Here is a 12,228-nt window from a genome sequence, read left to right as displayed (position 1 = left end):
TGATTGTCTTGGTTTAATTCTTAAATTAGTAAAACATCGCTGTTCTGGAGGATACTTGTAAGATGAATATGGTCTGTGCTTCTCGCGTACCTCCTGTGATCCTTTAGCACTATTTGCTAGACCATGAAAATGATATGTTCATGAATGAAAGAAGGGAAATAGATGAAGTATTCTTTAAACAGGAACCTATTCTGCATCAACTTTGTTGAAATCTTAGGGGATCCTCCTCCACCAAGGGTGATCCCGTGTTTGAGCTTAAACCTTGCCTGATAATCTTAAATATGCTTATCTTGATGAAAAGAAGATATATCTTATGTTATTATTAGTGCTAACCTTTCAGAGCATGAAGAAGAAAGATTATTGAAAACTCTGAAGAAGCACACGTGCTGCTATTGGATATACTCTTGATGATCTTAAGGGCATTAGTCCCACTCTATGTCAACATAAAATAAATTTGGAAGCAGATGCCAAACCAGTTCGTGATCCTCAACGACGTCTGAATCCTAAAATGAAAGAAGTGGTAAGAAAAGAAATACTAAAGCTTCTGGAGGCAGGTATAATTATCCTGTTGCTGATGAGTGGGTAAGTCCTGTCCATTGTGTCCCTAAGAAGGGAGGTATTACTGTTGTTCCTAATGATAAGGATGAATTGATCCACAAAGAATTATCACAGGTTATAGGATGGTAATTGATTTCCGCAAATTAAATAAAGCTACTAAGAAAGATCATTACCCCTTACCTTTTATTGATCAAATGCTAGAAAGATTATGCAAACATACACATTACTGCTTTCTAGATGGTTATTCTGTTTCTCTCAAATACCTGTGTCGAGCATCAATCAAAGACTACTTTTACATGCCCTTTTGGTACTTTTGCTTATAGACGTATGCCTTTTGGTTTATGTAATGCACCTGCTACCTTTCAAAGATGCATGATGGCTATATTCTCTGACTTTTGTGAAAAGATTTGTGAGGTTTTCATGGACGACTTTTCCGTCTATGGATCCTCTTTTGATGATTGCTTGAGCAATCTTGATCGAGTTTTGCAGAGATGTGAAGAAACTAATCTTGTCTTGAATTGGGAAAAGTGCCACTTTATGGTTAATGAAGGTATTGTCTTGGGGACATAAAGTTTCTGAAAGAGGTATTGAAGTTGATAAAGCCAAGGTTGATGCTATTGAAAAGATGCCATGTCCCAAGGATATCAAAGGTATAAGAAGTTTCCTTGGTCACGCGATTTATGATGAGGTTCATTAAGGACTTCTCAAAAATTTCTCGGCCTCTGACTAATTTATTGCACAAAAAGATATACCATTTGTCTTTGATGATGATTGTGTAGAAGCATTTGAAATACTTAAGAAAGCATTAGTCTCTGCACCTCTTGTTCAGCCACCTGATTGGAATTTACCCTTTGAAATTATGTGTGATGCTAGTGATTATGCTGTAGGTGCTGTTCTAGGCAAAGAGTTGATAAGAAATTAAATGTTATTCATATGCTAGTAAGACTCTAGACAATGCTCAAAGAAATTATGCTACTACTGGAAAAGAGCTTTTAGCAGTTGTATTTGCTTGTGATAAGTTCAAATCTTATATTGTTGATTCTAAAGTAACTATTCAAACTGATCATGCTGCTATTAAATATCTTATGGAAAAGAAAGATGCTAAACCTAGACTTATTAGATGGGTTCTCTTGCTACAAGAATTTGATTTGCATATTGTTGATAGAAAGGGAGCTGAGAACCCCGTTGCAGACAACTTGTCTAGGTTAGAAAATATTCTTGATGACCCACTACCTATTAATGATGATTTTCCTGATGAACAATTAAATGTTATAAGTACTTCTCGTAGTACTCCATGGTATGCTGATTATGCTAATTATATTGTTGCTAAGTTTATACCACCTAGCTTCACATACCAGCAAAAGAAAACGTTCTTCTATGATTTGAGACATTACTTTTGGGATGACCCACATCTTTATAAAGAAGGAGTAGATGGTGTTATTATACGTTGTGTACCTGAGCATGAACAGGAACAGATCCTACGCAAGTGTCATTCCGAGTCTTATGGAGGACACCACGCTGGAGATAGAAATGCACATAAGGTATTGCAATCTGGTTTTTATTGGCCTACTCTCTTCAAGGATGCCCGTAAGTTTGTCTTGTCTTGTGATGAATGTCAAAGAATTGGTAATATATAGACGTCAAGAAATGCCTATGAATTATCACTTGTTATTGAACCGTTTGATGTTTGGGGCTTTGATTATATGGGACCTTTTCCTACCTCTAATGGATATACACACATATTTTAGTTGTTGCTGATTACGTTACTAAGTGGGTAGAAGCTATTCCAACTAGTAGTGCTGATCATAACACTTCTATTAAAATGCTTAAAGAAGTTATTTTTCCCGAGGTTTGGAGTCCCTAGATATTTAATGACTGATGGTGGTTCACATTTATTCATGGTGCTTTCCATAAAATGCTTGCTAAATATGATGTTAATCATAGAATTGCATCTCCTTATCACCCACGGTCTAGTGGTCAAGTAGAGTTGAGCAATAGAGAGCTCAAATTAATTTTGCAAAAGACTGTTAATAGGTCTAGAGGTCTAGAAAGAATTGGTCTAAGAAACTTGATGATGCATTATGGGCCTATAGAACTGCATACAAAATCCTATGGGATGTCTCCATATAAAATGGTTTATGGAAAAGCATGTCACTTACCTCTCGAACTAGAACATAAGGCATATTGGGCTATTAAAGAGCTCAACTATGATTTTAAACTTGCCGGTGAGAAGAGGTTATTTGATATTAGCTCACTTGATGAATGGAGAACCCAAGCTTATGAAAATGCCAAGTTGTTTAAAGAAAAGTTAAAAGATGGCATGACAAAAGGATACAAAAGCGTGAGTTTAATGTAGGTGATTATGTATTGCTATACAACTCTCATTTAAGATTTTTTGCAGGAAAACTTCTCTCTAAATGGGAAGGCCCTATGTTATCGAGGAGGTCTATCGTTCCGGTGCCATAAAAATCAACAACTTCGAGGGCACAAATCCGAAGGTGGTAAACGGTCAAAGAATTACATTATATCTCAGGTAATCCATAAATGTTGAAACCAATATTATTGAAACCGTAACCCGGAGGAATACATAAGGGACACTTTCGGAATGTTTCAGACTCCGAAAAGGAATAGGTATGTGGTACGGTAAGTAAACCGACTCCAAAACATTTTAAGGCAATATTTCTCCGTTTTGGAATATTTAGAAAATAGAAAAATAAGTAGCAGTCCGGGAAGGACACGAGGGCCCACGAGGGTGGTGGGCGCGCCCTACCCCCTAGGCGCGCCCCTACCTCGTGAGCACCTCGTGTGCCTTCCGGACTCCGTTTTCTTGCACATTACGTATTTTGGTCGGTAAAAATTCATTATATATTCTCCCGAAGGTTTTGACTCCCGTATCACGCAAATTATCTCTGTTTTTGTTTTCGAGCTATTGGTTGCTGCTGCAGATTAGAGCAAGATGTCTTCTCAAGAGTCAATCGGGAGAGCCGGGTATCTAATCCGGCACCGGAACCAAGGGCAAACAGCGACACTGCTGACCACTTTGGGCCAGCAACGGAGGAAGAGATGGAGGCTGACTTGATGAGAGTAGATGCCATGGAGGATCAAGAAGTCACCTCTCGCCTCCGAGCTGGGTTCACGATGGGGGAACTACAGAGCTCAGCTATTCCAAACTCGGTTATCCCTTCTAATGTTAGATTTCTTACTATGAAAATATGAAGAGGAGTGTCACTTGTTCTCCTGCAGCTATGCAACACCCTTGGGTGCAAGGAGCTTTAGCTGTCACAGGAAAGCTTCGTAAGGAAATAATGGACCTCAAACATCAAGTCAATAAGCTCGAGGAGGAGAACCGCATCCTGAGGGGAATCATCGCCAAGAATATTACACCGACAACAAAGAAGGAGACATAATCACATGGGTATGGGCACTCCCCTTGGCAACTGCCAAGCTTGGGGGAGGTGCCCCGGTATCGTATCACAATCACAACTCTCTATCTTTACTTTTCTTAGTTCGATCCTATTAGTAGTATCTTGATCTAGTAGAATAAAGTTTATGGCATGATCTAGTTTTGAGTTTTTTATGATCTCTCTATGTAATCGAGTCGTGAGCTATATAATAAAGATTAGTGTTGAGTCAAGGGCTTGATTATTTTGCCTATGATCTTGGGTGAATAAAAGAAAAGAAAAAGAATAAAAGAAACAAAAAGTTCATATTGATCTTATTGAGAGTAATGACTTCACATAGAAAGAGTGTGATGATTAAAAGTTGTTGGGAGTTGGCAGACATAGCTTTGGTCATTGTTGCAATTAATAGGAAGTAATAAGGAAAGAGAGGTTTTCACATATAGATATATTATCATTCCTATGCCTTTTCTTTAGGCAGTGCGATTCATTACTTAAATCATATAATTGCACTGTCTTCGCTGTATAAGGATTTGTTGTGTGGATACAATGAGGTAGACACGTAATGCGTTTCTGCTTTCTCTATTATGGATACAGTCATATGTGTCTGGTATCCTTAATTGTTTGAGTCTAGGCTCTATTCCTATGTAGGCACATTTCAGCCCAGTACAAATAAATCTTGTCTTACCCCAAATACCATTAAACCGTTTTGGCATGACTGAGTGCCACCATCATACCTGTGTGTCATGGAAGCTTTTGTAAGATACCTTTTCAACTGATATCATCGGACTAGGACAACGCATAAACATTGCTCTTTATTAGTTATATTTGATTGGACGCTCGATTTAAGGCTTGTATAGATCGTGCGTTGTTTGAAATAGCCTTTATTTACGATCTTTGCATTGTGGATAGTATAGAGCGACGGACTGCATGCAATACAAGCCGCTCTCATATCCAAGGGGCAAGTATAATCTAAGTGATTCTCTCGCTTTGTTTTAATCAACCAGTAAATGGTGCATTGGGCACCTCTGGCTCCCTCTGCGCAAGGGCCTATCTTTATAACTTTTCTTCTAAATCCTATTGCAGGTTGGTTGATCTTCACTTTTCATTTTCTCTTTGATCTCTTTGGCAGTCTTCGTATGTTGGATCTAGAACGATTATATGTATATCTATTGGACTGAGATGGCTGGAGCATAGAATTCTGACCTTGTACGGTTGAATTAACCTTGAGGTAAGAGTGTATTGGTAGGGCAACCATAAGCCCCATTTCTTCTTCCGTGTACTGTATACAAATCTACCACAACGTAGCACATAATCAGGGTGGAGAACAATCTTGATGTAGCATTTCATGTCGAGGAACATATGATAGGTATGGTGTATGTGGAAATTTGCTTTTAAGCTCTGATAGACTCTTTCCGATGTTATTGATAATATGCAATTGCATCAATGACTGAGTATTTTGTCGTGCCCAATAAGGTTTATGATTCATACTTTTGCATTGTGAATAGATCATCACTTGAACATAAGTAATCATATGACAAAATCTATATATGTTTGTTATGAGAATAATCATGATGCCTTCATGTCCGTATTTTATTTTTATCGACGCCTCTACCTCTAAACATGAGGACATATTTATTGTTATCGGCTTTTCGCTTGAGGACAAGCGAGGTCTAAGCTTGGGGGAGTTGATACGTCCATTTTGCATCATGCTTTTATATCGATATTTATTGCATTATGGGCTGTTATTTCACATTATGTCACAATACTTATGGCTATTCTCTCTTATTTTACAAGGTTTACATAAGGAGGGAGAATGCCGGCAGCTGGAATTCTGGGGAAAAGGAGCAAATATTAGAGACCTATTCTGCACAACTCCAAAAGTCTTGAAACTCCACGGAATACCTTATAATAAATAATGAAAAATCCTCGCCAAAGATGAAGGCCAGGGGGCCCACACCCTGTCATGAGGGTGGGGGCGCGCCCCCCTACCTCGTGGGCCCCCTGGTGGCTCTCCGATGACCCATCTTCTCCTATATGAGGTCTTTCGATGAGAAAAAAAATAAGGAGGAACTTTTCGGGACGAGACTCCGCCGCCACGAGGCGGAACCTTGGCGGATCCAATCTTAGAGCTCCGGCAGAGCTGTTCTGCCGGGGATTCCCTCCGGGGGGAGGAATCATCACCATCGTCATCACCAACGCTCCTCTCATCGGGAGAGGGCAATCTCCATCAACATCTTCACCAGCACCATCTCATCTCCAAACCCTAGTTCATCTCTTGTATCCAATTCTTGTCTCAAAGTCCGGATTGGTGCTAGTAGGTTGCTAGTAGTGTTGATTACTCCTTGTAGTTGATGCTAGTTGGTTTATTTGGTGGAAGATCATATGTTCAGATCCTATATGCATATTATTACCCCTCTGATTATGAACATGAATATGCTTTGTGAGTAATTACGTTCGTTCCTGAGGACAAGGGAGAAGTCTTGCTATGAGTAGTCATGTGAATTTGGTATTCGTTTGATATTTTGATAAGATGTATGTTGTCTAGCCTCTAGTGGTGTTATGTGAAGTCGACTACATACATACTTCACCATTATTTGGGCCTAGAGGAAGGCATTGGGAAGTAATAAGTAGATGATGGGTTGCTAGAGTGACAGAAGCTTAAACCCTAGTTTATGCGTTGCTTTGTAAGGGGCTGATTTGGATCCATATGTTTCATGCTATGGTTAGGTTTACCTTAATACTTTTGTTGTAGTTGCGGATGCTTGCAATAGAGGTTAATCATAAGTGGGATGCTTGTCCAAGTAAGGGCAGCCAAGCACCGGTCCACCACATCTATCAAAGTACGACACGCGAATCATATGAACGTGATGAAAACTAGCTTGATGGTTATTCCCATTGTGTTCCTCCAGAGAGGCTTTTCTCTATATAGTTTTGGTCTGATCATGTCTTGCCGGATTTAAATGTGGGCCCCTCGCTGGGTTTAGCATTATATCCATTACACTGTATCATGATACACATATCAAGACCATAAATACCGATACCGCAGTTAATCCATCCTTGTTTTGTTACTCGTTGTGATTACTTCTCTATCACTATTGTTACTACTTATTTTCAGCACGTACTTGCTCGGGATACCTTGCTGGGTAAATACCCAGCTTATTCGATTTCCTTCTGCTCCTCTTGGCGTCAGCACTCTTCTACTTATCGAAAGGACATGTAGATCCCCGTGTTCCTTCGTGCGCAGATGGCCAGCCCACTCGTGATCTTCGTCGCCGCCTTCCTCCGCGGACTCCGCCTGCTACAACCGGCCATCGTCCTCACGCCGTCGACACCTGCCTCGGCCGGCCAGCAACGTCACGCCGTCAGCGCGTTCGTCATCAGACAAAATGGATCCAGCTGACATCCTCGCCGCCGTGCAAGAGGTTGGTTTGACGACGTCGTTGTGCTTGATGAACATATTATTTTTAGGGATGATGTTACACGGTGTTCGATTATTGATCTTAGAATTTTTTTACATGTATAGATGGAGAGAGGAGAGCGATTATGATGGCGATGATTACGACGACGACAACGGATCCTCGTCATTGAATATGGACCAACCTGCAAGTTTCGATGAACCTTATAGTGGCAATGTAAGTATGATCAACATTGATAAAAAACATTAAAGACGATCAACCGCATAGACACTTACATGTATTTTTTCGCATCATGCAACTACATGATGATAACGATGATGATTGGATATAGATGATTCATTTGCTGAAAGTGCACTCTAGGTATGTTTTAAAATATGTAGGACAAGAAATGACATAATTACTGCATGAGCACTTACATGTATTTTTTTGAAATGTGCGCAGATGGACGCGGACGGGGACTTTGAGAGGAATATTGTGGATGATGAAAGTGACAAATAGCACGTTGATGCATCTCATGATGACAGCTCGAGCAAAGTAAGTTTTGAAACTTACATACATTAATATTAAAATAATAACTGACTGACATACATGGTTTATGCATTAATTTACAGGGAGATGTAGATGGTCCAAGCGGGAAGGATGAGCATGTTGGTGATGATGTTTAATTTTGACATCGGATTTGATGAATATCAGCAAGAATCATTGGACAGGCATTGGAAGGTGATGAGGAAGACGTTCAGGTCACTAGGAGAGGCTTACATTTTCTATAACCAGTATGCTTACGAGCGTGGTTTCAGCGTAAGAAAGGACTCTGAAATATTCGAAAGGTCCTGAGGGAACTAAGCGCTTGAGAAAGTATTGTGTGCGAGAGCTGGGAAACGACAGGCAAAACTTTGTACAATGGAAGCAGGACCCGCAGGCTCAGAGGGGAGACTCGTTGCTTCTGCAATGCGCATATAACTTTGAAACTTGATAAAGAGCGTGACGTTTGGTATGTCAGCAGTTTCAATGATGATCACAGTCACGTTCTAGCTAGACCGGATGAAGTCACGTTTCTTCGGTCTCACAATCAGATAAAAGAATATCAGAAGGCTGAGATCTTAACCATGGCAGGTGCTGGAATCAGGAAACATATGATTTATGATCAACTCGATACATTGATCTGTCAACCCTTGCTCGTACTGAATACAGGATTGTGATTATTCATGAGCTTTAATCTCTATAACGCCGTTTACTCTGTCGCTTAGTTTGTGTCAGTACTATGACATGTTGGTTTTGGAATGTAGGAAAGAAGTTCATATCACATGTTATCTAATTAGACTAGGAATAAAATGAGTGCTGCACAGGTGATTGCTAGACACTGGCCTGGGATCAATGACAACTGACCCAGCAAGAAAGGTGTTAAGGATGTCCTGCCTTTAGCACCAGCCGGCTCGTGGAATCATGTAGCAGTAAGGGTGCCAACACTTATTTCATAGTCGTGATTGCTCGATCAACGTCGCTGGAGACTATGGTTGATACAAGAGTGAATCGGACACGACTCCTAAATAACGGTTTAGCCAGTTGACCCGGAGCTATTCCCCTACCATAGCGCATTCACATGATCATGATAGGGGCTATGAGATCCTTGTAATGGACCTCTGTGTCCAGGTTTCCCTGAAAACACGTTCTTTGAACACCCACAGCGTTTTTTCGGTGCTGCCTGTGTCTGATGAGGCATGTATAATAGTTGGCATCTTAACTCTATTGACCGGCTCACTAATCAGCAGAGAGGCCCAGGTAACGTCCTTAAGTAATCTATGGGAGATGCCAGCTTGGTAGTTAGGCTCAGAAAGTCACCTTCCTTTGGGTCGGCTTTTGGCATCGTTTGCTCGTGGATTATTCGAAAGAACTTGCTAATAAAACCTCTCATCATTAGTCTCTAAAAGACGAGGTCTTAAGGATCTTCTTGTCTTTACTGCATACTTCCAAAACAAGAGTATCTTGAGCGAGAGATCAGCGGCAGCGTTTTACGTCCACATGGCAGTTCGGAGAACAGGAGCCAGGCAACCCAGCGTGGCCAAAACTTAAGTCATGTTCGATGCATATAATGGTGAATAAAAGGTACATGCGGAAGTGTGACACATGTGTTGGGCATGAAGCCCGTATAAATAAGCTTCTGTTTAAAGAAGCCCCCAGGTTTAATGAGCGCGGATAGCGCGTCACTTTATGAGCCTTTAAAGGCTATAAGAGAGAGAGAGAGAAGAAGAGGAAATGTAAGACAGAAAGTATATAAAAATGGACAGAGGAAGGAGATGAACACAGAGTCCGGCGCTAGGCATAGAATCTTCGGAGACGGGCTGCGTTCCATGGGTTCGGCTCGAGTCGGTTATCCGATGCATCTCGCGCGGTACGCTCCACCAGTCAGGACTTGGTCAATTATGAAGGGACCTTCCCACTTGGGCTTGAGTTTGTCCTTTTTCTTGTCCGGCAGGCGTAGAACTAATTCGCCAACGTACATGTAATTTTTGGCCCGTACTTCTCTGCTTTGGTATCTTCGAGCCTGCTGTTGATAGAATGCGGAACGGGCTTTCCACGTCTGCTCTCCTCCACCAACTGTCCGGAACTGCTCTCCTCCTCCAATGCGTCCAAACTGTCCTGCCGATCGAGCTCGGCTTCTCTTTCTTCGTACATGCGCACTCGAGGTGAGTCATGAATTATGTCGCAAGGCAAAACTGCCTCTGCGCCGTACACCATAAAGAATGGTGTGTATCCGGTGGTGCGATTCGGCGTGGTCCGCAGCCCCCAGAGTACGGAGTCGAGCTCCTCTACCCAGTGCGTATTAGATTCCTTAGGGACCGCACTAATCTGGGTTTGATGCCGCTCATGATAAGACCATTTGCACGTTCGACCTGGCCGTTAGTTTGTGGGTGATAGACGGAAGCATAATCGAGCTTGATGCCCATGTTTTTGCACCAGAGTTTTACCTCGTCGGCCGTAAGTTCGTGCCGTTATCAGTGATGATGCTGTGGGGACGCCATAACGGTGTACACCCCGGATATAAAGTCTATCACCGGTCCGGATTCGGCCGTCTTAACAGGCTGGCTTCTATCCATTTGGTGAATTTATCCACCATGAAGCCAGCAAGTAATTTTTCTTGTGGGTTCCTCCTTGGTCAAAACCTTTATTAAAATGACCAGTAAGTATTTTTGCTTGTGGGTCCAAACAACTTGTCAAGCCCCCAGACCGAAGGGCCAAGTGATGGGGATAGCTTTGGAGGGCGGTGGGTGGCATATGGCTTTGGTTTGCAAAAGCTGGCAACCGACGCATCGTTGGACTAAGTCCTGGGCGTCTGCCCGGGCCGTCGGCCAATAAAAGCCTGTACGGAAGGCCTTGCTTACAAGGGACCGAGCTGCAGCGTGATGACCGCCGAGTCCGGCATGAATTTCAGCCAGGAGGTTCCGCCCTTCCTCTTCGGAGATGCACCTTTGAAGGACTCCGGTAGTGCTTTTCTTATAAAGCTCTCCCTCATGGACTTTATAGGCTTTAGATCGCCGCACTATGCAGCGTGCCTCATTTTGGTCCTCAGGGAGTTCCTGCCTAGTAAGGTAGGCGAGGAATGGTTCTGTCCACGGGGCGATGACGGCCATTATTACGTGGGCTGAAGGTGTTATTTCATTGGCAGAGCCTCCAATTATGTCAGAGTGTTGGTGTCGGGCAGTGCGGTTGGGTCCGGGCTTGCCCCGATACTGGACGGTCTGAGTTGTTTGCATTCCCCGCGCCATGTATCTGGCTCACTTGACCATACTAACGGATGGTCTCACATTAAGTTGAACCTTCTCCTTTTTCCAAAAGGAAGATGTTTAGGTGCGTGGACTACAAGTCGGTCGGTATTTTCGCGCCGATGCGTGCCAGGACATCTGCCACGCGAGGTTTTTGAGAAACTTGCACGGGCTGTTAAGTGGCTTTCGGCGCAGTTATATGGTTACCCTTCGAGCCGGCTTTGTCGAAAAGCGAGCTGACATTCTTTTAGGACGGCGTATGCGACCTTTAGCTGCCATTTTGGATCCTTGGCATCAGTCTCCATTTATTTGGGATATTGCGAGGTTCGAGTCCCCGCGCACCTCTAGGCGTTGAATGCCCATGGATACTGCCATCCGGAGACCATGTAAAAGGGCCTCATATTCGGCTGCATTGTTGGAGTCTGTGTACATTATCTGGAGTACGTATTGAACTGTGTCTCCTGTGGGGGACGTCAAAACGACGCCAGCCCCTAGACCGGCCAACATTTTGGAGCCGTCGAAGTGCATGACCCAGTTTGAATATGTGCCGTACTCTTTAGGGAGTTCGGCCTCCGTCCATTCTGCGACGAAGTCGGCCAAAACTTGCGACTTGATAGCTGCCGTGGCTTGTAAGTTATGTCGAAACGGGAGGAGCTCAATGGCCCATTTTGCAATCCGTTTCCGGCGTCGCCGTTTCACGGTTGATTAACCATTTTTTTTTCACAAAGTTGTATCAGTTAAGTAGGGCCCACTTGCGCTGAGCTACTATTATTGCAATCACTACTTGGAAAGGTGAGACTAGTTCGACATGACTTCGCGAATAGATGATTTCCGATTTATTCACCAAATACCGCGTTATGCAAGTCTTTTGGATAATAGCGGGTACGTGACTTGCAGCGGAGTTAAGGGACAGTGGAACACATAGTTAGACCGGCTTTTGAAGGGGGAATTTGTGTCCGTCCATTTCTCGTTCGACGACGAGCACTGCGCTTACGACCTGTATGGGTTGCTGCAATGTATAATAACATTGGTTCGCCAATGTTGGCGCGGCCAGGACTGAGGTTTCTTGCCAAGATGGCTTTTATTTCGTCG

The sequence above is a fragment of the Triticum urartu genome, chromosome 6, assembly GCF_003073215.2.
Source record: "Triticum urartu cultivar G1812 chromosome 6, Tu2.1, whole genome shotgun sequence".
NCBI lineage: Eukaryota > Viridiplantae > Streptophyta > Magnoliopsida > Poales > Poaceae > Triticum > Triticum urartu.
The sequence above is the reverse complement of the archived record's forward strand: the minus strand, read 5'-3'. Positions refer to the sequence as shown.